Source organism: Cupressus sempervirens, chromosome 8, assembly GCF_028749045.1.
Source record: "Cupressus sempervirens isolate cs-2001-9-10 chromosome 8, ASM2874904v1, whole genome shotgun sequence".
In the NCBI taxonomy this organism is placed as follows: domain Eukaryota; kingdom Viridiplantae; phylum Streptophyta; class Pinopsida; order Cupressales; family Cupressaceae; genus Cupressus; species Cupressus sempervirens.
This window is the reverse complement of record NC_143125.1, coordinates 578,243,731-578,270,465: the sequence shown is the minus strand read 5'-3', so window position 1 is coordinate 578,270,465 and position 26,735 is coordinate 578,243,731.

The window sequence follows — 26,735 nt, the reverse complement described above, 5'->3', positions numbered from 1 at the left end:
GCAATGAAATGACCTAATTTCTAATGCAACTGAATTGCTGATTACAGATCTTAATTATGACTTGTATACTTGATCCTTCATGATAAAATATATCTTTGCATCTCAACAGTGATATTTTTCTTATCCTTCTAATTCACTTCTGCTAAACATCATCAAAACTTCAATTATGTTCCCAACATTCAATCCTCAACTTGACCTTATATTTATATCTTACACATTATCAAGTCAACTTGAAAATAAATTAGAATAATAAATATTCATCTCCTCAATTAGATAGAAGCAACAAATTAAACCATTTACTCAATATGCCAAAACAAGAAAATCTTTCGTTAGCCAACCCTACTTGGTAGATACTAACTCAAAAATGATTTTCCTATGTTAACCAAGTGAACTAAGTGAACAGTACATTTTCAAAAAGTTGCTTTGGTAACCAAGTGAGCTTGGTTAACACTGGTTCCATCCATCATTTCCTTCATTAACCAATTGAGCTTGGTTAACACTCAACTTTTGTAAACTTTTCTTTGTCACTTGAGTGAAATTGGTAGACATTGTCTTCTGAACTAGACAAACTCTAAAGTACTCAACATACATAGGAAACTGTCTTCAATGCCTAAGTGAGCTTGGCATACACTAACTATTATTGATATGACATTTTGTGTAACATCAAAGATAATACACAATTAATCAATTCTTTCCAACAATCTCCCTCTTTGTCATTGATGGCAACACAACATGTCATAATACAATGATATTTTCAAAGTAAGAAGAAAGTAAGAAACGCATCCTTAGTTTCATTCTAATTCTCATCCTTGAGAACTCCCTCTATCAATGTGAAATCCCTATGCCTTCAATTCCTTCCTCTATCAAAAAAACCCTACCTTCAACATCTTCTTCTGATAGAAAACTCTCCCTCTTTGGTATTAGACCAAGTTCTTCCTCATTAACATTGTCAAATAAAATTTCTTTTGAAATTATAGCCAAACTCTCCCTCTTTGAAATCTCTTGCCAAAGATAATATTTAGTGAATACCAATGTAACTCATGTATTGATTTATTTACAATATGCTCTTGTCAATACTACATCAACTGGCTAATCTTCAATATGGTCAAGTTGATGCATCACTAAACTGCATTTAGTGAGCTTCAGATAGGGGAATGACCCCTAAATTACCTCTTAGATACAGATATACATCCTTAAGTAATGACTTAGTAAATATATCCTTAATTTGTTCTTTTGTATTCACATATTCCAATCTTACCTCTTTATATTGTACCAAGTCTTTTAAAAATGATATTTTATAGCAATGTGTTTTGTTCTGGTATGCATCATTGGATTCATTGATATGTACCATTTTCTACCAAATACTTTTAAGTAACTTAAATTATGTTTTCAGCCATACCATAGCTCACAAGGAATTTGATTTGAGTCTTTCTTCACCTATACTTTTTTCAAGGTATGTACTGCAGTACTAATTTCTTCCTTCCAGTATTTGATTGCAACATGTTTTATCATCAATGTTCTTGCACAAACCATGATGGATATGTTCCTTCTTTCATCTATACCATTCTACTGAGGTGTACTACGGATTGATACCTATCACTTAATTCCATTTTCAATGGAGATTCATTGAACTCACTTGAAATGAATTCACCACCTCTATCTGATCTCAAACATTTTAGCTTCTTTCTAGTTTCTTTCTCTACTCTTGCTAGATACCACTTAAACTTTTAAAAAGCTTCAAATTTTTCTTTTAGATATATTACAGTCATCATTCGAGAGTAATCATAAAGAATTAAAAATGTATCTCCACCATAACACTCTATTCCAATAGGTTCACATAAGTCTATGTGTACAAGGTCTAAGACTTCTTTAGAATGATAGTTCTTGCTTTTAAAACTAGTTTTTCCCATCTTACCAATTTGACAATTTTTGCATAGACCCATATCAAGTTTCCTCAAGCTAGGAATGACCATATTATCAAAGTTTACATCACATAATATTTTGTGCCATAACCAAATTTCTTCTACTTGAGCAATAAAAAATGAACTTTCACTGAGATCTAGATAGAATAGATTACTTTTGGTTTATTTTCTAGATCCAACTAAATTTCCTTTTCCATCCAATAGTTTGGACTTCTCATTCATGAATTCTACCTTGAATCCAATGTTATTCAACTATGCCACACTCAGTAGATTATTCTTTAGTCCTTCAACCTAATAAGCATTGTCACATTTAAGTCTATTGGTTAATGAGATACGCCCTTTTCCCTTTATGCAACAAGGTTCATTGTTTCCAAATATCACACTACCACTATCATAATGTTCCATGTGTTCAAACTTCTTTTTTTGTCTCTACTAATATTATGTGAGTAGCCACTATAAATAATCTATGTATCATTTTTACTAACATGAGAGATAAGTGTCATTTTATCTCCTTCATCATCAGATTCATCTTTTATAGAAAGATATACCATTTCATCTTCACTATCATCATAATCTTTAGCCATAAAACAAGATATATTACTTTTCTTTTCATCTTTGTCTTCTCTTTTTGGGCATCTTGCAACAATGTGACCAACTTCTTCACGAGAAAAATAGATTAGAGGAATCTTACCTTTGTACTTTCCTCTACCTTTGAAATATTTTCTTGCAAGTAAGGCTTCAAAAAATTCAAGATCATTGTTTGAACATTCTTCTTCTTCTTCACTTTCTAATTGATTGGCATTTGATTTCTTACCCTTTTTCTTGAGTGAAAGCTTGGTTTCAAATGTAGACTCAATACCTTTGGAACTAGGAACATAGTTATCATAGATATCCAACTCAAAAGCTATCACAGAGCATCCAAAGTTGTATTGATATTTGGATCACATCTCATTTCTTGAATAGAAGACACTCTAATCTCATAGATAGGAAGAAGGGTTCAAAGTACCTTGCTTACAACTATTTTTTCATCAGTGTCTCCTCCAGATGCTTTGATTGCACTCACAATTGCTTTGATTTTCTCAACATATTTTAAATTTTTTTCATCTTCTCTCATCTTCATCTAATCAAATTATCCTCTAAGACTTTTGGATTTATCTTTTCTTACATTATCATCTCCTCCATATATGGCTTTTAGTTTGATCCACATATCATAAGTTGTATTGCAACTTTTGACTTCAGTAAATTCAACATAATTAAGAGTAGAAGCAATGTCAATTATCATGATGTTGTGATTTTTCTTTTCAACAATTTCTTCAACTGATAATGTTCTAGTAGGAGTCTTTTATTCACTGTCAAGATATTTACAACCTAAATCACTAAAAGTTGCCAAATGTAACATTATAAGTCCCTGCCATGGTGCAAAGTTGTCTTGGTTCAACTTGGGAATCTCTCTTTTGTAAGACATCCTAATCTTTAGCTTTGGTCCTTGAAACCATCTGTACAAGAACCAAAAGATCAGGTAATAATTGTTGGAAATATAAGAGGAGTAATTGAGAGGGGAGGGGTGAATCAGTTACCACAAAAATAAATCCTAGATCCATTAGATGTCAATACAAATCAAAATTGGACTCTTTTGTAACTTGGTAAACACATAGGAAAAATGGTGTAACTTGGTAAACATTGAAATAACTCAGAAAATGCTTAACATGAAAGTCTTAAGATATTATCTATGATTGATCTTACTTTAACTTAGTTTCAAACACATAAAAGAAATAGCATGAACACAATTAACACTAGGATTTAATGTGGAAACCTAATTTGGGAAAACCCACTAATTGCAACAAGTTACTGATTTTCACTCTTTTGAAGTGAGCCATATTAGGATCCAACCTTGTTAAAGGTTACAAAAAAAACTATTAGGTGTGGCCTTGTTAGAGGTCTTTAGACAATTCAATAGAAATTCCACCTTGTTAAAAGATTTACAAATAGTTGTTAAGCCAACTCTGTTAAGAGATTTAGATAACTACTCTAATGGTTAGAGAGTAACAATGAGATGACCCAATTTTTGATTCAATTGAATTTTTGATTATAGATCTCAATTTTGGCTTGTATACTTGATCCTTCTTGATCGAATGTATCTTTGCATCTCAACAAGGATATTCTTCTTATCCTTCTAATTCACTTCCTCTAAGAATCATCAAATCTTCAATTATGTTCCACACATTCAATCCTCAACTTGACCTTATATTTATATTTTACACATTGTCAAGTTGGCTTGAATATAACTTAGAATAGTAAATATTCATCTCCTTAGTCGGCTAGAACCAACAAAAAAAATTATTTAACTCAATATGCCAAAACAAGAAAATCCTTCGTTAGCTGACCTTTCTTAGTAGATACTAACTAAGAAATGATTTTCCTATGTTAACCAAGTGAAATTAGTTAACATTACATTTTCACAAATTTCATTTAGTAACCAAGTGATCTTGGTTAACACTTGTTCCATTCAACATTTCCTTCATTAATTGAGTGAGCTTGGTTAACACTCAACTTCTATAAACTTTCCTTTGTCACCTAAGTGAACTTAGTAGACATCGTCTTCTAAACTAGGAAAACTCTGGAATGCTCGACAGACACAAGAAACTATCTTCAATTCCTGAGTGACCTTGGCATACACTAACTAGTAATGATATGACATTTTGTGTAACATCAAAGACAATACACAATTAATCAATTATTTCTAACAAGTAGTTTGTACTCCAATTGAGCACATGTTTTCTATTACATGTCTTTATGAGATTCACCTTGTATTCTTATCCCCTCATTCTTGCATGTACTTTCATGCACAATGGAGGATAATACACTCTTGGTGGACATGTGCTTATTTTTTATGCTTATCACTTGGATTACTTCTAGCCATCTTGATTACCTTTATATATAAGGAACTTCTATGATGTATTCATCTCAATCTCAATAATTGGGTATTCTACATTGTATTGTTGATCATTATTAATCAAATCAATTGATCATCATTTTTTCTATCTCTCTTGAGCTTCTAGATCTTGGAATTTCATTCTTGCCTTAAGAAAATTATTGTCAAAATATAAGAGCTTGAGGAAGATTCTCACAAGGCATCAGAGCTATACCAAATTCTTACATTGTATCAAATCTTAAGGAGCATTGATTATATAGCCATTGGAGAAATTTTTGTTATAAGTTAGTATTAGAGCTTACTGCTACAAATCAAATGTTGGCACTAGATTAAGAAGATCCCAAAGCCCCTAAATTGGCTTTTTTTTCATCAAAATAATACATCTAGAGTCAAATCTATAGTTATTTGGTTTTTGGAGGTGTGGCAAGGGCGACTTAGAAAAAATAATCATAGAGATGATTTTCAAAGAACGATATCTCTCTCATACATAATCCTTTTTTCATTCATTTTTGTTGTTTTTGTGGGGTAGCATTTTGTGATCTACACATTGGTGTAGGTTGTTTATGATCTTTATTTCTAAAGTTTTCTAGAAATTTTAAATCCTAATTGTTACAACTTTGGAGGCTTCCTTTGGGCTCATACAAACAAATTTTTAGGTGTTTTTTGTAAAGTGCATGATGTATTGTCTACTTTCCCAATCTAGCATCAGTTTGGAGTGATATTAAGTGGACATAGTATTTTCAGAATGTGGTCATTTTTTGGCCTATTTTCACACTTGTAACTGATTAGATCTTTTGGAGATTTTGTGTGCTAATTGTATTGAGTCTATTATTGCTTCACTTTTTTTTTTTGTAATAATCATAGTCAAAAGTCCACTTTGACCAAGTTGAGAAAGTAGCAATTGTATTTGCACTACATAAAAAGTGCTAAAATAACACATTTAGGGGGGATTTATTTGAGTCATTGTATTTTGGAGGTAAATTATTGATGTAATAAGGGAAGCATCACATCCTACTATCATATAGTTAATTAGGGATAATTATGCATTATGGGTGGCTTAATATGTTACCTCATCCTTATGGTCTCATACCTAAGCCAGAAATAGATTGGAAGAGAGAAGCATGGAATTCTAAAAATCAACATATTAGTTTGATAAATTTATAAGATTCTTACTTCCTTTAGATATCATATAACCTACCATACAACCCTAAATATAGATTTCCTCTTCTAGCTTGGAATCTTATTTGGAACATTTTGGAGATCCAAATATCTATCCACTATCAGTTGATCCTAATGTAGGTTGTCTCATTCAACTTGCTAATGAAAATAATATTACCTATGATGATGAAACATTTGATTTCATTACATATATTGCAAGGAGAGATCATTTTGATGTTCCAAAGCCTAAAGATGCATCTTCCTTTCCATTTGAGATCATTACATCTACTATTGTTTCTAAAGATGCTTGTATTCACACATCCATGAACAACAAGGCATTCCTTGTCTTCCAATTACAACTCCATGGTATGACTTATTGGTAGGCATTACAAGTTTGTTTGTGGAGTCCTACATTGAGGATATGGGAGAAAATATTGATGATATACATCTTCTATTTATTGAAGATGATCCTTCTTCAATTGTTACAAGGGAACATTTCGACCCTCATAATTCTCAACTTGATCTTTCTGTTGAGTTTGACATGATTGTGGATACTTTATTACAACATTTTTAGGAGGTCTCTTTCACTTCATATAATACATTTGATTCGTTGGAGATTGTTTTACATGAATCTCAAACTTCACTTGAGATGTCATATTGTATGGTTAATTATACTCATGTGTTGGAGATTCTTAGTCAGTTTCTTGACACATCGTACCTTTTAATTGTTCTTCCTACTTATTGGGGAGAATTCTTTGGTGCACCTATGAAACCATTTCTTCCTAATTGCAAGAACATCTTTCATTTTTCATAGTCCAACTTCTACTTTGATCCAATAGCATCTTTCATGGGTGTACATTCTACACTGAAGGGAAGGATCTTTTCTTCTCTTCCTTCTTCTTTTGAGTGGACATACTTTTATTTGGATTTTGAACTAAATTACTACATGGTGTAGTTACCATTGGTTCCTTACTTGTCACCTTCTAACATTGCTCTTGATCTTTATTGGTTTGTGGCATCTTCATTAATCAAGGACATTGTGACACATCTTCAAACTTCAAAGACAACATACTTCATATGGATTATCTTTTATCTTATTTCTAAGGGGAGTAATGTAATTTGTAGACATTGGATTATCTTTTATCTTCAAGCACTTTTCATACTTGTAGGAGACCACTCACTGCAAGGTGGATTTCATTTCTCCTTATTTCCTTCTTATTGAGGGATTCTCTATTGTATCTACATGATGTATGTCATGATACAGGGACCTTGATTACTCCATCCATACATACATATTTCTTTAATTCTTTTCTCTCTTTTTGGGGGAGGGTTTTTCCATTCTAGTTTTCTATCTTTTTATAATTTATGAGTAATTGCATTGCATATTTTTTGTACTTACAGCTTGTACATGGGTACCTAACATGACCTAGTATCTAGGACTCATCTTGCATTTTTATCTATCTTTTTTGAGATTAATTGCATTTCCCTAAGTTGCACTTAAGGTGGGTTTTGGTGTAAATAAGTATTTATTATTTACACTTTACTTAAGTTTACTTAGGTTAACACATATTCATATTACTTTTCATGTAGACACCTAGGATTTTACATATTTATATGAGTTTTCATGTTTACAACATAGCATTTTGTACTCCAATTGAGCACATTTTTTCTACTGTATCTCTTTCCAAGATACAACTTTGTATTCTTATCCTCTCATTATTGCATTTACTTTCATGCACAATGGAGGATAATACACTCTTGGTTTACATGTGCTAATTGTTTATGCTCATCACTTGCACAACTCTAAGTCATCTTGATTTCCTTTATATACAAGGAACTTGTATGATGTATTCATCTCAATCTCAAAAATTGGGCATTCTACATTTTATTTTTTATCATTATTAACTAAATCAACTGATCATAATTTTGCCTATCTGTCTTGTGCTATTTCTTGAGCTTCTAGATCTTTGAATTTCATTCTTTCCTTAAGAAAATGTTAACATGATATAAGATCTTGAGGAAGATTCTTACATGGTATAAGATCTATACAAAATTATTACACATAGCACACTTCAAAAATTTACATTTCCTTGCTCCAAGGTGTGTCATTTACTTCCATTAGTTTTTTTAAAAATTTAATTCTAAATTAATACTCCATAAAACCATGGTTTGAGAATCTATGTTGTATCTTGGCCCTCTTTGTAAACCAACTAGGCCCAAAGCTTCAATAGAAATGGAATTTTCCCACCTTCTTATCTGATCTAACATAAAAGATGAATTGAAGCCCCAGATAGGTAATTGTAGTATCTCACTTCTTTTTACCAAGTCCCTAGCCTCTTCAATAGTTAGGGTTTCATTGCCAAGATCATAAGCTTGCAACATTTCAACTAACTCAACAACCTTTGCATTTGAGTCTCCTAGCTCTAATGTTAAAGATAACTATTTTTTTCGTTAATTTGAATAAAAAGACACTATTTATCATTGCTCACGAAATCATCGTCTATCAAAAATTCTTGGGATTGGATGATTCTATCATCTAATCTCCTTGTTTTAAGCTCCATCTCACTAGGAGCCTTCTCACTCGAAGTGGCCTGATTAACAAGAAAATGTTGCCTTATGTTAGAAAAATATTGACTTTTACCTAGTATAATTTGCAAGGCTTTTGCCCTTTCCTTTTGGGGAATATCAATTAAATTTTTCTTCTTTGTTCTACCCCTTTCCCATGCTAAAGTTTTAGGTTTTTCTTCTTCTTCATATATTTGTAGTACAACATCACATTCAAGAGAGTCCAAGATAACCCTCTCTTCTTCTTGATCCCCTACTTTAATTGGAAAATGTGTCATTATTTCTTGATAATTCTGAATACATTTATCAATTCTATCAAATACTTCACCTTGTGATAAAAACCTAGGAAAGAGGGTCAATTTTGTCTCATTTCCTCTTCTACTCTCACAATGTCTTTCCATTTCATCTACCTATCTTTGTGGACATCATCATATAAATAGTTTTGAATAGAATCCTCCTATCACAAGGGTTTACTAGGAGGTAAATTATATCCTCTAATTTGTCTCAGTGTAGTCTTTGTCACATCATTAGGGTCATATATTCTAGTATCTAAGGATGGCATTTTATAACGTTTGGGGAAAGAGTCAATTAAATCTATTACATCCTCTCTAATATTAAAATCCACAATTTTAAAGTATCTAGAAAGGAAGGTTCCCTTTCTCCATGAAGTGTCTAAGTAGTCTTTGTTTATTAAATTCAGTTGCCAAAAGAATTCCATGATTTGCAATCTCTCTATGAAAAAATTACACAATACACATGGTGACTATGGACATGCATAAATTCTCATAATATTATAGTTATCAAATAAGAAAAGGTCTCCCCAATCATGTTCTAGTTTGTGGTTATCATCAAAACACCTAGATGGTTTTAGGAGTTTTCTTACATTTCATGGCACTCTTTCTAAATCATCACTTATCATATTCAAAATGGGGAACACAAAATCATTATAAAATGAAATAGAATTTGCATAAGGGTAGAATCTATTCCATACCCTTGTCCATCATTGTACTAGAAACGTTTATCCCATCTCCTCAATCTACTCAATAAAACTTTGACTAATATGACCAATATTCTTGTACAGGATCAAATGTATTAATAGTGAGTAGTGGTGGAACTTGAAATTTCCCAATTCTCCTTGTTGTGTAGATACAATCTCTTTATGTATAATTGTAATGATATTCTTAACATAGTGATGCCCAACATTAATGAACTGATCTTGAATGTTGATGATCATCACATATGTCACACTAGGAGCATTCATTGTTCCACCAACCCCATATAGTAACTCCAAGCCAAAAATAGTATTATGGAAATACCTTCTGAAGTATTCAAGAGGTATAAATTCACCTACTTTCTTTGGAATTTATCCCTTCTATTTCTTCTCCATAGGGATGTGATGCCTCATGAACCGTCTAGTGAAGAAATTCTTTTGTGATTTGAAAGTATTTTTAAACTTTTATAAATCAATTTCTAAATGCATTGGTCCTTCCAGACCAAATTCTTCTATAAAGGTTTCTCTATCCAATGGACAAGGCACACTCCTATCATTCTTGTGAAATGAGTGGGTTGTAGGATTATATGCTTTGACCAAAGCCTTTATTGGGTCTACATCAATAAAAACTTTAGGCACAAATAACTTACCTAAATTTTTGTACCAAGCATTTGAAGCTGGGGAATTCTTCAACCTATTTTCATAAAAGAACCAAAAAATATTTGTCCCAATTGTATCTGACATAGTTGCATCTCTATAGGAGTTGTAAATATCACTTATCACATCTGAATTGTCACCTTTTTCATTTGAAGACTTGGGGAGAAAATCTACCCACTCATCTACATAAGGGCTCTAGCTTCTCTTTACCATGTACTAGACTTGATAGATTTTCTTTAACCTTTTCTTGTGAGGTTAATGCTTCTTCTTCTTCTATCATCTTTGAAATTCACCGATTAATAGGTTTCTATGTATCTCAAAGCTATGAACTATAACAATGCCTCTTGGTTTGACAACTTTAAAACCTTTTGAGAATTAAAAATGCATTAACTACATTAAAAATGGTGCATGCATGAAATCTTTCAAATTCTCATAATTCTTTAATTTATATTTTGTGGCATTTATAATATCATTTCATCAATTTTCCTTTTCAGTATTATACATGTCTTCCCATTTTCTCTTTAAAATTACATGTCTTTATCACTGCTACACTAAAATAAGAGGTTGCAATGTTCTCACTTAAAATATTTATTTTAGAAACCCTTCTAACTATTTTGAAGCTATGCCTTCTATTATTTTACATTCATCTCTACTTCATGACTTTTTCTCGCTCATACTCACTAACTGCTGCAATGTCATACAAAATTATTAGCCTTAGCAATTTGTGACTACTCAAAACTTTGCACCCCTAAAAAAAAAATCTTCTCAAAACCTTGAAAAGTCATGCCTTTGGTCTATCTCTACTTCTCTTCTATTAGTAGAAGACCACATACTAAGGATAATACAATGTCTTAACTATTCTTTCCTTATGTGCAACATCACAATGTGGTACCTTAAAACCATTTAACTTAATTTGTGAAGTGGTAGTCATTTTTCTTATCACAAGATCATGACCATGTCTTACTATTTAAATTATACTTGTGAAACCACACATAATCATCTTACTAGTTGTGATTGTAACATCATAGGGTCAAGAAGTCATGATGATTTAGAGAAGAGATGACCATATGCATTATAAGGAAACCTAGACAAATGAGTGGTCTTACAAAGAAAAGAAAGGGAATAGTCAAACTCAAAACCCTAAGTTTAGAATAGATTATTCCCAAGAAAAATATATATTTTTTCATGTCATGAAGTTGGAAAAATTTTTGTCTTCTAATATGGACATTTGGACATAATAATCTCCAGCAATATCTTCTAAAAAGCATTATGAAATCATTGCAAAGATAAAGGATTTTTTGCATTATGGGAAGGCAATCACATATTTAATTTTGACTTCCCTAGCTAGCTAAAAGAGGAATTTGTTGACCAAATATGTATAACAATCTTAGAAGAAAATAATATTTTCATAGAGTAAAAATATAGAGTTAAAAAATAAATTATTGTCTAGAAAACACATTTATTGCAAAGGGGTTCTCATTCATTTTCTTTATTGGTATCCAAATTTCAATATTGACAAATGTAAAAATTACTTTGTTATCAATGAATTGTGACTCAAAAAATTTGTGTCAAACTCTTGCATAGGAAAAACATTTTTCAAATTGCTAATACTTTGAGCAACTATGAGATATTAGTGTAATTTTTTTTTATCATCTATTTTAGAATTGTGGTTAAGATTCCATTATCAAAAAAGTTGAAAACCTCAAACATCATTACTAATAAGTCTATTTATCTTTTGAAACTAGAATTTGGGAGTGTTATTAATATAAATTAAATCTTTAAAGACCTAAAACTTGATAAGGTTTTTTACAATCACCTAGCTCATATAAATAAATGCGACTTGATATCTATTAGTAAAAAAAATTGGGAATAAATTTTCTAGACAACAATGGTTTTATTTTGAAAAATCTTATTATGGAAAACAAAGATTGATAACCACCAAATGGTATAAAGACTTTCTGGGTTAATATTGAAAGTGATATGATTATATCCCCCAAACTGCCTTTGGTTCTCAATTAAAGGTAAAACATTATCGTCAACCTAATATAATAATCTTTGTTTCACCCAAAGTAATGAATACTCCAATAATTTCCTCTATCAACATAGCTTCTTTGACACATTGTCTCAATATGCATTTGACCAACTTCCAAAAATAGCTTCCACGCCTTAGGTAAATCAGCCAACAAAAGATACTACTATTCTAGCTAACCAACTTAAACAAGAGAAACTAGTTTAAAGCATGGAAATAAAAGATGAGGGATCTAAGAAGTCTTTTATGAGATATAATGATAATGCACAATGAAATAAGTCAGGAACTTCTTTCCTAACACTCTTTATAAGGATAGTTCGATGAAATCCATAATTCAAAGGAAGTTATGAATAATATTAGCTAGTCCACTATGGGAGGGAGAATTAAGGACAAAGCCCCACTAATAGAACAAGATAATGAAATCCCTTCAAAGCTAATAGCAATTTATAATATTTGAGGAATGGAAAATACTCTAACTAATTTTGATATTAATAATGAAATTATTCCATACTATGAACTAATTAGTTAATTAGAACCATTTTTAGATAATATTAACATAAATAATAAAGAAAATAATGAAATTGTAAATATAGAGAATAAACAGCCCCAAAATAAATAATGATGACAATAAACTTTGTATTGCACAAAATTTGAAAGGTCTTAGCTTGCCAAATAATGGGAAAAATCTCAAAATAGATAAGAAAGTCAACCACAAAATTGAGAATGAGAAATGGTAATGCTAACAAAAGAACTAAAATCTTGACCATCTTTAATGCAGGGAAGGGAAGAACCTTCCCACTACTCCATGAGGCTTATTACATGAAATCTTAGGGTTTTAAATGCCCCTAGAAAATGACATCTTTTAAAACGTTGTATTAGTAGTTTCAAATCTTATATAATATTAATACAAGAAACAAAACTAAATAAAAAGAAAGTTAATGATTTCAATAAAAAATTGGGAATTAGGATGTTAGAAGGAGTTCCCACTAAGATTGCCTTGGGAGGTCTCTCAATAAATGGGACCCTAGAAGAATTAAATTTGAAATATCAATTACAAACCTACATTGGAAGGGCAGTAAAGTAAAAATTATATATAGTAATCTTCCTTTTTTATCTAATAAATATTTATGGTCCTATCACCAATAATGGTAAGAAATTTTTATGGACTAAAATAAACAATTATATCTATAATAATAACAACATCAGTTACTTTATAGGGGGGCAATTTTAATGCTATTTGAAATATAAGTTAAAATATTAGAGGTGTAAGAATAGTAACTCAATCAATGAAGGATTTTAATCAATGGTTATTAAATAATAAACTAACATATATTAAATATCTAATAATACTATCACTTAGAATAATAAAAGGGTAGACTCAAACTATATAGCAGGAATATTAGATAGATTTTTGTTCTCAGGAAATTATTCAGTTTCTGATTATGTAATATCTACCTCTATTATTGCCAACTTAGGTTTTGATCATTTTCTATTCCAATTGGACATCATAGAAGAATCTAAACTATTGAGATGTCACTTTGAGTTCAAAAGCATATGGTACTTGGATGATACATTCATGAATCTTCTAGAATCTTGGTGATCTAAAAAATGAATAGAGGACCCTCAGATGTATATATTTATATCTAGGATTAAAGACTTAAAAACAAACATCTTGTAATGGAATAAAAAAAACTTCACAAATATCTTTGAAGAAAAGGAATATGTTAAAAATGAAATAGTTTTTCAAGAGGACATTATTGAAGAAAGATATTTTAAACAAAAATAACTTATATCCAAGCATGAGTCCCTTCTAAGAAAAGAAGAAACCTTCTAGAAATAGAAATCTAGAGAAGAATGTTTTTTTGAAGTTGATAAAAATACTAAATTCTTCCATAACAATACTAAGCTATGAAGGAATGCTAATATGATTACAAAGATAAAGAATTCTCAAGGAAAACTACTTGAAAATCCAAAAGATATTGTTGACAAAGTTGTTAGCTTCTTCCAAAACATAATTAATAAATGGGATCACTTTGATCTCAAATCACAAAATCAATCATTAAACAATATTCCTATGTTAATTTTAGATGAAGATAATAAAATGCTAAGCAGTCCTTTTCCAATGGATGAAATTAAAACAACACTTTTCTAGATGAAACTGGGCAAAGCCTTAGGACCCTATGGCTTTCCTCCAAACTTTTTAAAACAATGCCAGTAGTTTTTGGTAAATGATCTTTGGGAGGCAATAGAAAATACTAGAAGGTTGAGAAATATTCTCAAATAAATTAATAACACATTTATAACACTTATACCCAAAAAATATGAAATGGAAACATTACACAACTTTAGACCCATAGATCTTTGTAATACTATATATAAATTATGTCTAAAACCATGACAAACTACTTACAATTTCTATTACCATAGATAATCTTGGAAGAGGTTTAGTTCTTGAACAATCATTTTTTAATGGAATTATTATCATTCAATCCATCCTCAAAACCAAGAATCCTACAATGTTAATTAAACTGGACATTCAAAAAGCATATGATAAAGTGGATTGGCATTTTCTCTACAAATACTTAGAAGATTTTATTTTCTCAAAGAGATGGATAATCTTATATTTAGTTTCATCTCTAAATCCAAAATATCGTATGTTAATCAATAGTACACCAAAAAAAAATTTGATATATCCAATGGCTTTAGACAAGGAGATCTCATCTCATCCTTCATTTTCATCATTGTGACAACAGATTTTGGAAGAATGGTAATACACTTTCATTATACAAATAAGATATGGAGTGTAAAAGTCACATAGGGGGTTCAAAAAATTGCTGACCAACAATTTGTAGATGACATGATCTTGCCAACCAAAGATTTCAAAGAAGAAGCTCTTGACCACAAGGAAATACTCAATCTATACACAAAGGGCTCTAGAATATAGGTAAATGTGGATAAATAAAAAATAAATCATCAACACAAAACTAAACAATTAATTAGGAATTTTTAACATAATGGGTTTTATAAAAGGTATAATTCCTTGCAAATACCTTGGTATCCCCATTGATAAAGACAACACAACATCTAAATGTTGGGAACCTTTGGCAAATAAAATAGATTAAAAAAATGGATAGAGAGGCAAATGGCTAACTAATGTTGGGTGCCTCACTATGATAAAATTAGTATTAGTTATTTTGCCATCATATCAAATGTCTTGGCATGCCCTCTCATATAAAACCAAATTAAAATTGAAAAGAAGATGAGCAAGGAGTCTTAAATAATAATAAAATGATATCAATTAGTTGGGATAAAATTTATAACCCTAAGATCAAAGGAGGTTTAGGGATTCAAAAAGTAGAGAGGCAGAATAACTCTATGCAGCCAAGCTTATTTGGAAAATGTTCCATAATCCTAATAGCAAATGGACCAAAATACTAAATCAAAAATATTTACATCCTTCATATGGTATAAACTTATTCAAACCAAGAATCCTCCCAAAGAATTTAAAGTTTGGAAATTCATGATGGATTGCAGAGATATTATCATAGACAAATTATCTTCAAATTATCTTGGGATATCAACAAAGGTAATAAGGCCCTTTTTTATGGTGATTCTTGGTGGGAGGTGGTACTCCTCCTTTAAGGAGTATACTTTTCCTAATATCTAGAATAATTTGACCAACCTTGGGGGGGTAAAATTGAAAAATATATTGAATTCCTAGAAAACAACCTTTTTATTTCATGGAAATGGAAACCCTTTGAAGACACCCCCATTCTTGATACTTTAAAAAAAAATTACTACTACCCTTTCCTCAAGGAAAATAAATCCTAAGAACATAAAAGGAACATATAAGGTTAATGAAGCTTATCAAAATTTAGTTGATAATCAACATTGAGAAGCCACATACCTCCCTTTAAACTTATGTTGGGATAAATTTTGTATTCCTAAAAGTAGAATAATTTCATGGAAAGCTATTTAAAAGAATTTACTAATGGTTAATTGGTTCCCAAAAATTAATTTTGATGGCCCTTCCCAATGTCCTCTCTATGAAGAACAAGAAAAGTTGGTAGATCGCACACTTCTTGAATGTCCTTCTGCACAAAATTGTTGGCAATAGTTAAAACACAACCTTTAATTCACATTCACTCTCTGTAATAATTTCTTAGAAATGTTTAAGAGTTGTCCATCCCATTATAAAAATAATACTTTTTCATAAATTAGTGAAATAGCTCCCTCAATTATAATCTAGGAAATTTGAAAGGAAAGAAATCAAAGAATATTCCAAGAGATCAAAATTGATTCAACCTATCTCTATAATAAATTAGAAGCTAGTATTATAGAAGTCATAAATAAAAAATTGACTCAAATTAAGAATCCGAATTTTATATTCTCATAATGGGAGTTAGAGATCAACAATATAGTCCAATCTTAAAGTTCCTCCACATTATAATAACATAGAAAAATACCTCTAGTCAATAGACAAAACTACATAATTGGTTCAAATTAAATTTTGATAATACTCTCAGGCAATCCCAAAATCTCATGGATTGGATGTATCATTCACAATCAGAATAAAGAAGTTTTTGGCATAATAGCAAAACATATAGGATCAAAAGCTAACAATATTTTTGAACTTGAAGCTCTCTCTAAGGGCTTGAAAATGTCATAATTTATAAGGTTCAAAAACCTTGAAATGTTGAAACTGTCATAATCTATAAGGATCAAAAACCTTGAAATTGAAGGTGATTCTCAAATATTTGTTAATACATACAGAATGGGGTACATTCTAATAAGGTTCTACACTCCAAAATCCATAGCATCAAAGACTTTGGAAGATTCTTTAATGAAATCTCCATCAAACATATTTATCAATAAGGTAAAGTAACTAAAGATAGGTAAGCCAATTTAGGTATTGAAGGCTCTAGGATATAGAATTCAATATTTTACCAAACCTTATAAATTCCCATAAGAAATAAGTTAAAATAACTAGAATAATTGAGAAACTGTGTGTGTGTGTGTGTGTGTGTGTGTGTGTGTGTATGTGTGTGTGTGTGTGTGTGTGTGTGTGTGTGTGTGTGTGTGTGTGTGTGTATGTGCGCGCGCGCGCGCATGCACGTGTGCAAAAAGGGAGGTATAAGTGGACACCCTTTTTTTGAAATCAAGTAAACTTGATCTTGGAAGACCCATTTGAGGGGAATGCACTCAAAATGAGAAAACTTGTAAACCAAAAAAATTGTATTACTTTGAATCTAGTTTCTATACTACTAAGGCTTTTAAAGACTAGATAAGATTAAGAGAGTCAAACATTGTGCACACAAGAAATATGTTCCTATTTTTTGTTGAAAAACATAATATGGTTGTTTCTATGTGCTCAAAAAAACATATAGTTACATTTAATATTTTACAAAACCCTTTGGTAGGATGATAGGTAAGAGTGAATCTAGAAGTTGTGTGTTTCCTCATAATTTTCTAATAGATAGTTTTCTTTCTATGATTTTTTGAAGTGACTCCATCTTGAAATTCTAGCATCTCTTCTTGTGCTTGGCATAACTTGCATCAAAATAGTCTAAAATCAACAATTTTCAATTATTTTTAAAAAAATATTATAGAATCAAGTGTACAACAATAATCTGTAATTTATTTTCCATTTTCTTAAGTAGAACAAAAGTTATTAAAAAATGGTAGACATATGTTTGAGAGAATTGTCAAGACACTAATATAGAAAAATCAACTTTACAATGTTGATCTTTTCCAAAAATTTAAAAAATTATATGGTTACAATGGTAAGAAACCATGTGAGATTATGGTGGTATTTCTAGAGATACCCAAATCACCATTTGCAAACCTAATGAAGTCAAAGACGAGAATTGATCTTAGAAGATGAAAAGATGTCTAAAACAACAAAAATGGAGGAATAACATCAACCCAAGTCTTTAGATAGTTAGATAGGCCTATTACCAAGCCTAATAATGATGTATTATTTTATTAACAAAACTTGATTGTGTTATTCTTAGTATGCTTAAATTGTCAAGCTAGATATAACTTTATTGTGTTATGCCTAGTATGACTATACTAGGCATAATGGGATTGTGTTATGTCTAGTATGACTCTACTAGACATAATGTGATTGTGTTATATCTATTTAAAAGTATAGTCAATTTTTTTATAGGCCTAATAGGCCTAATTAAGCCCCATTAATCAAGAAACTACCTAAAAATGGATAATTCCATCAAATAAATGGTTGGATCAACTAGGGCACTATAAAAAAAGTTTCTAAATCATGATTTTCATGCATTGAATTAGTCATGCATGGGACACATTCGAACCATCACATTTTTCAATCTCTTCATTTTCTAGTTTAGGATATTGTGAGATTAATTCGAAAACACATTGTAAGGAAAAACATGTGTATTACCAAAGACTACCCAAATCCCACCACAAAAAGAGTGTGGTGGAGGGATGATGCACAATGTGTTATATTCAACCATTCAAATGTCAATTCTATTAGGAAAAGTTCAGCTTCTAGAATTGAGAGCATGGATCTTGAAATCATTCATTTTTTTGTCTATCCAAATGGGTACCCTTGTAGTTTCTAGTAGTTGAAGGTCCCATCTTCACTGCAAGTTTTCCATGATATTTTAGTAGTTGTAGGTGTCATCTTCATCATAATTTCTTCATGGCACTCTAGTAGTTGTAGTTCTCTTCATCATAGTTGGAAACTACAATTGGAACAATTATTATGTTATCATTAATGTCAAACCTTATTGTTAAGAGAGCTTTCTATCTAATTCGAGTGTCATATCTAGATGATTAATGAAGAGTATTTGAGAGAAGAGGAAACAAATCACCAAGAGGAAAGCTTGAGTTATGAGGAAGCTATAATAGGCACTTATTTCATTGCACTTTGACAAGATAAAGTAATTGTTTAATCATGTTGCAAGTAAAGAAGATATTTGTATTAAAGTCTTGAAGAAGTGATCAAAGAATGCCTAAATGCATAGGATTGACCAAGAAAAAGAGTGGAAGATTAAGGGACTTGAAGTATATGTTGAGTGATGCTAGTGTTGACCTAGTGCTAGTATATGTCGAGCATTAGTGCCAACTAAACATCAGTATTGACCACGTCTCAATATTGAGTTGAACATAAATGTTAGTAGCGATTGAGTAACCTAGTGATGACTAAGCATCAAAACACACTATTGGTTAAGGGACAACATTTAAATGTTTATGAGGAAATCATGATTTCTAGCCAACATAGTTGATTTCTTGGAATATGTAAAGCATGTTGAAGATAAGGAATTATGTGTTGGATCATTTAATTCAAGGGAATTTTTGTTTGTGCATTTTTATGCAAGAATTCAAGGAGAATTTTGGAGAAGATTCTAGAAGAGAAAAGAGGAGACAAAATAAGAAAAGGATTTGATGAATCTAACCTAAGTGTAAGATCAATGGTAATGCTTAAGTGGAAAAAGATTATTTAAGGAGGCATAAGGGCTAAGATAAATATCATGAAGGTTAGTAGAGCTGAAGAGACCTAATCTAGGTTGAAGAATTTGTTGATGATATTGATTGGAAAACTTGAGTAGGAAGCTAAGATTAATTTGAAGAGGTAAAGAGTGATTTCTTGAAGGGTTTCCAAGTGAATTAGAGATAGAGATGACAATGAAGGCTAGTTAGTGCATCAATATGTGAGCTGAATTGTGACTCCTAGTTAATGTTGTTGATAATTTGTAATAGAGACTAAGCTAATGGATGCTTAGATCTAAGTTAGTTGAAGTGTTTAATTATTGATTTGCTACATTTGGACCTTGGATAACTGATTCACCCCCAACCCCCCCTTGAATTTATTTTAAATATTCTAATAATTGGTATTAGAGCATTGGTTTGTGTAGAGAAATTTTGAAGATACTTGAAGCTAAAGATCAAGATGTACAAAAAGGATGTGCCAAGGTTTAACAAAGAGAACTTACCTACATGGAAAATTTTGATTGGGTTACAGTATCTGGTAGAAATTAGAGATGGTGAAACACACTTTTTGAATAATGCATACATGGAGATAACAATTCTTCCTCTAATAGATCAGCAAGTGAAAGAGAAGCAAGAACACAACCAAGCTATATTGGAGATTGCATCAGCCCTAAACTACATTGAGTTTGATGGCATAAAAGATTTCAAAAATGCTAAAAATATATGGGATACACTATAGACCATCTATGGATGAGACACAAATTTTTTGAGGGTGAAATTAGAAAGCTTGAGAGGTAAGTTTGATGAAATGAGACTAATCGAAGGAGAGAATATTGCCAAGTATTGTGGAAGAATCAAAGAGGTTGTCAATGCCATAACAGAAGAAAATGGAAATATTGATGATGAGGCTTTGATCAACAAGGTATCAAGAACTCTACTTCCTATTTATTCTATTAAGGTTTGTACAATACAAGAATTGAGTTGTATTGTAGTAATAATCTAACTTTAGAGAGTGTGATTGGTAGGCTTACTACTTTTGAAATATCAAATTTTGATAATTTCACCCCGACCATTGTTGAATCTTCTTTTAAATCACAATTAGTTATTAGTAAGAAAGGGAAAGGAAAAGGAAAATGTGTGAAAAGTGACAGTGATGTTTCTAATGATGAACTTGATGAGCTTGAGGAACTAATTTCTAGAAGACTTCCAAGAGGCAGAGGAAAATACAAAGGTAAACTTCCTATAATTTGTTTTTCATGTAATAAAGTTGGTCATATTGTTGTAAGATATCTTGATAGAGAAGAAAAGGATGACAAAGGGAAAGCAAATACAAAGGAAGAAGAAATGATAGAGATTATAGGAGAAACAAGGACTATAAATATAAAAGTAAGAAATCTTGTTATATTGCTGAAGAAGAAATTGATAATGAGTCTAAAAGTAGTGATGAAGAAGTTGTCTATTTTGTAAAGAAAGAAGATTTTGGTGAAGATGATAAAAATGCATTGATTTCATATGTGAGTAAAGGTGATGGATGTATAATTTATTGTGGTTGTTCACATCACATGACTAGTGATAAAAGTAATTTTAAAACCATGGAACCATACATGGGTAGTTGTGTTAAGTTTGGTAATGATACACCATGTCTTGTGAAAGGTAAAGGATCAATACAACTGATTGATAAGATCAAGTGTAACAATATTTATTTGGTTGATGGACTTAACTATAACTTGTTGAGTGTTTCATAGTTAAACAAATAAGGATAATGGGTTGAGTTTCATCACAAGAAGGCCATGATATTTGATGTTGCTAGTGAACTAATTGGAAGTGGTGATCAAACAAAAGATAACTTGTTCTATCTAGATTTATCTCATGAGACATGTTTGTTTGCACAATATGAATACATATAGTTATGCATAAGAGGTTATGTTATGTAAACTTTGACAATTTGGTAAGCATTAGTAAGATGAAAAGAGTAAGAGGTTTTCCAAAACTAAGAAAACATGATAATGCCATGTGTAAACAATGTCAATTGGCAAAAATGATAGTCTAGTTTCAAGAGGAAGACATACTCATCTAATGATATTTTGGAATTGATCCATACTTACCTTTGTGGTCCTATTGGACTGCAAATCTATTGTGGAGACAAATATTTTATTCTATTTGTTGATGACTATTCTAGGATGATGATTGTGATTATTTTAAAGAAAAATATGGTATTTTTTAGTTGTTTAAGTAGTATTTGGCCAAAATTGAAAAGGAAATAGTTAAGAGTCTGAAGTGCTTGAGATCTGATACAAGTGGAGAATTTATCTCTAATGAATTCAATGTATTCTGCAATGATAGAAGAATCAAAATGTAGATGTCAAAACCTAGGATCCCTCCCAAAAATGGAATAGTTGAAAGGAGAAATAAATCAATCATGGATTGTACTAGAACCTTGATGACAAAGAAAAATGTGTTACAAAGATACTAGAGAGAAGTTGTAAGTACAAAACTTTATAATTTCAATAGTGTAAAAGTAAGGAAAATTGCAAATGTTATACCCTTTGAGTTGTGGTATAGATATGAACCTAATATAAAGTATTTTAAAGTTTTGGAAAAAAAATGTTATATACTAAAGGATAATAGAAATAGAAAACTTGATGCTAAAAGTGATGAGTGCATATTCCTATGATATTCCACTAAGAGAAAATATTATAAATTTTCAACTCTAACACTAACAAAGTTATGGAAAGTGCAAATGTGAAAGTTGATGAATATGCATAAAATAATGAAGTTGAATGCAAGATATAGCCTAAAGATTATAGCACGTTCATATATGTGAATGAAGGTTCTCCTTGTACCTCACCTAAGATAGAGAATAAAGTTAAAAATTGGCAACAAAATGATAATGTTGAATTGCAACAAGAGGTTTTTGAGTTGGAAAGTGTAGGTGTTGAGAAACAATAGAATTATGTTGAGAGACATGTAGTAGATTCTAAACATCAGGAAGACAATATCAAATAAGAAGAACCTAAACTAGAGAGACAAAATGAACTTGAAATAATTTTTCTAGATGAAGCTATTGTTTAAGTGAGAAGAAGATAGCATGCACTAGAAGAATATGTGAGAGACATCATGCACCTAAAAAAATCATTAGAGACAAAGAATCTAGAGTTATGAAAAGAAAAAGAGTCGGAAATGATATATGTTTACATTGTGAGTTTGAACATAAATCAAAAAAAGATACTTTGGAGAATGAGGATTGGATTCATGCAATGAATGAAGAAATTAAATAGATAGAGAAGAACAAAACCTAGACAATGGTACCTAGACCTAAGGGCAAATATGTTATTGAAACAAAGTGGGTATTTAAAAACAAGCTAAATGAAAAAGTTGAAGTCACAAGGGACAAAGATATACTAGCATGCAAAAGATGTGGACAAGAAGAAAGAATTGATTTTGAGGAAACATTTTCAGTTGTAAGATTGGAAAAAGTTAGAATGCTACTTGCATATTCTACGTATAAAGGATTTAAAGTGTATCATCAAATCTATATTTTTGAATGGAATATTGTAAGAAGAGGTATGCATGGTATGTTGACCCTAGCAAGAAGGATTTGTTGATCCCAACAAGAAGAGCATGGTATGTAAACTACACAAGTCTCTATATAGTTTGAAATAAGCCTCTAGAGCATGGTAGGAGAGGTTGCACAATTAGTTAGTGAAGAAATAATGATAACAACAATCTATACTAGAAGACTAGTAATAACAATGAGATATTGTTATCTAAAATCTTTGTTGATGATATCATATTTGGAGGAAAAGATGCACTATGAAAATCATTTGAAGATAAGTTAAAGAAATAATTTGAAATGTATATGTTTAGTGAGATCAAATTCTTTGTTCATTTACAAGTATATCAAATGAATCAAGACATCTACCTTAATCAAAATACATCAAGGAGATATTGAAAAAAAAAATTATGAAAGACTCAAAACTAGTTAGTATTCCTATGACTATAGGACATAAGCTATCCAAGAATTATGGTTCTATTGATGTGAAGTAGACATTGTATACTAAGATATCTAAAAGGTGTAGAAGACTATGGCTTGAATTATAAGGAAAATGACAAGTTTGAGCTAAAAGTGTACACATATGTTGATTGGATAGGAAATGTTGATAACAAAAAGAGTAGAAGTGGAGGACATTTCTTTCTAGGAAAGTGACTAGTTTTATGGACAAGCAAAAATAAAAATTACATTTCTCAATCAATAGTTGAAGTTGAATATGTAGTAGCAATAGTGAATTTCTCAAACATCATGTGGATAAAGCAATTGTTGAAAGGGATGAGGGAAGAGATAATTGATCTAGTTTTTATCTATTGTAACAACACTAGTTCTATACACATATCAAAGAATCCTATGATGCACACAAAGACAAAGAATATTGTTATCAAGTATCATTACTTGAGAGAGTTAGTTCAAGACAAAGAAGTGAGATTGGAGTATGTGAACACTAAGGAGTAAATACCTAATATTTTCACTAAGACATTACCTAAGGATGCACATGAATATCTAAGAGCTAAATTTGGGGTGATTCCCCTAAACAAGGATACTTAGGATGAGATGGAGCTCTGCATCAAATGTGTTGATCAAAATATCTTAAAATTTGATGCAAAGAGTCCTACTTTAAGAGTTTCCTAAAGTAGTAGGGAAAGAAGTAGAGAATGAAGGAAGATGACTGATAATGAATTCAATACTTGTAATACCCCAAAATTGGCTCATTGTTATGTTAACCAGTTCTGATCTATTTGATCAACCCTAAAGTCCTATGCCACTAGGAAATCCTAATTTTGATAATCTCTACTTGACCTAAGTGTCAAATTTAGAAAATCATTAATATGTATTAATCATTTACTTTAATTAATTCATAAATATTCATTGAATTGGCTAAATTAACCCTTTAATTTAATTAATTTAATTATACGTATTAGTACTTTAATTAAATTAAATTCACCCCTTTTAGCTAATATACATGAGGAATTAAATATATTTGATTTAATTAAATATTCTTATTCTAATTGTTGAATTTAATTATTCAATCTAGAATACTCAATTATGAGGTCATATTTAATTTCTTTAAATCAAATATGTTCTCCAATATTCTCTCTTCAGTTCAAAAATGGAAACTCTTAGTTGACTAAAATTAGAAAAGGAAACAAATTAGTTAATTCCTTATTCCTCTCAAAATAAATCAGTTAACTTCCTTTTCATAAGGAAACTTTCCATTCTAACTGAATGCCATTTCTAATCTCAATTGTTCATCCAAATTAATCTTGACCATTGATAGACTTTGGGAATTCTATTTAAGAGACTTCTAACCCCTCATTACAAACGTTGAAAATTTTGAATTGCATCGAATCTCTTTCAAATTACATACTCATTTGCTTAAATATTCTCATACCTTTTCATTGCTAAGCTTTTATATCATATAGATTAAAATGCAATAATAGAGCTTAATTTGTTTTATTTTTTATTAGATTACAACTACATTTCTCATCTAGATTAATTGCATGATCATACAGTTGCATAAAATCCTTCGCACTAGAAGGTTTGTTTGCCCACTTCTTGATACGAGAGAAAATAGTCAAAATCCTTCTAGTTAGAAGGCAACAAGTTTTTCTGTTGGATCTTTCAGATAAAAAATCCAATATTTATAGTAGAATGATCTTGCAACTAAGGACCATGTTGAAGTGTCTGTGAGGATTAGAGGCCCCCAATTTTGCATATGCATTTCTAGCGCCCAGCATGGGGTAGGGAAAATCAATTTTTTGGCCTCATCTACTTTATTTTCTAATATTTGAATGATTATGTCATACCTATATGTATAGATTTCTAGATTTTTGCATGAAAAATCTCATTTTCACATGAAGATTTGAGGATTTTTCTTGTTTCATTGCACTTTCTTGCATGAAAAAGTGCCCCATTGCTCAATTTTTCGTATGGCGCATCATTTTCTCACATAGGCCTATGCAAGATTTTATGCAAAATCTTGAAACAAAATATACAAAATGCAAAATTTTTAGAATTTATTTCATCATTTGATTTGATTAACTTGTTTTCTCTGAAGCACTTTCTTTCAGCATTCTGATTTTTCTATAGCATAACTGTGGTTTGCAGGATGATTGACGAAGATACTTTGTATAAAAACATATCAAACATGAATTGATTGTGTGTTTGCAGGATGTTATCAAAGATACAAATGTCAAAGATCAATTTCAAATCCACATAAAATGTTGTGTATTTTTCCTACTTTCTACACTAGTATAATTAGGGTTTGTGAACTTCGTAGGGTGTAAGATAGGGGAATAGGGGAGTGTGCTCTTTACCACTTGGAGGTCATGACCAAGGGTAAATTAGAATCATAGAAGCCTCTAAAAGACAACACCTAAGCGAGGCAAGCAACTTAGTGGTTCTCCCAAATGAAGCCTTTAATGAAGAGATGATGATTTCTTTTTAGGGGATCAAAGTCTTGGAATAGGCCAAGGTGGGATTAATTAAGATAACTCAGTGATTAACATGTCTTGTGTGTTTGGGCAAGCAAATAAGGTAGAGGAGTATGCTCTTTCCCCTTGAGGGAAATTAGAAACTTGGACCCTTAGATTCGAACCACCAGTCTAAGTCAATCTTTCGAGGGCTTGTCGAAGTGATCCAACCTTTGAGGACAGACCCAAGTGAGCACACTCCTTTCACCAGAGGTTCCAACTCACTATAATAAAGAATCTTTATAGAACAAAAGATTCTGAAGCCATGTTAATTTCCTCTTCTTCATTCCTAATATTGCATATCAAGAAGAGGCTTTGTTTGTTGCACTAGCCAGTGTTGGCCCAAGTCTTGCTAGTCAGGTGTGTGCACTTTTACATGCTAGTGTGTGTTGTTGGTCTTAACTCTACTTGCAGAGTCACCAGGGGTTAATACAAATGGAAGAAAAGTAAAAAAATTTAGTTAGTTGCTACCCAGTTCACCTTCGAAAG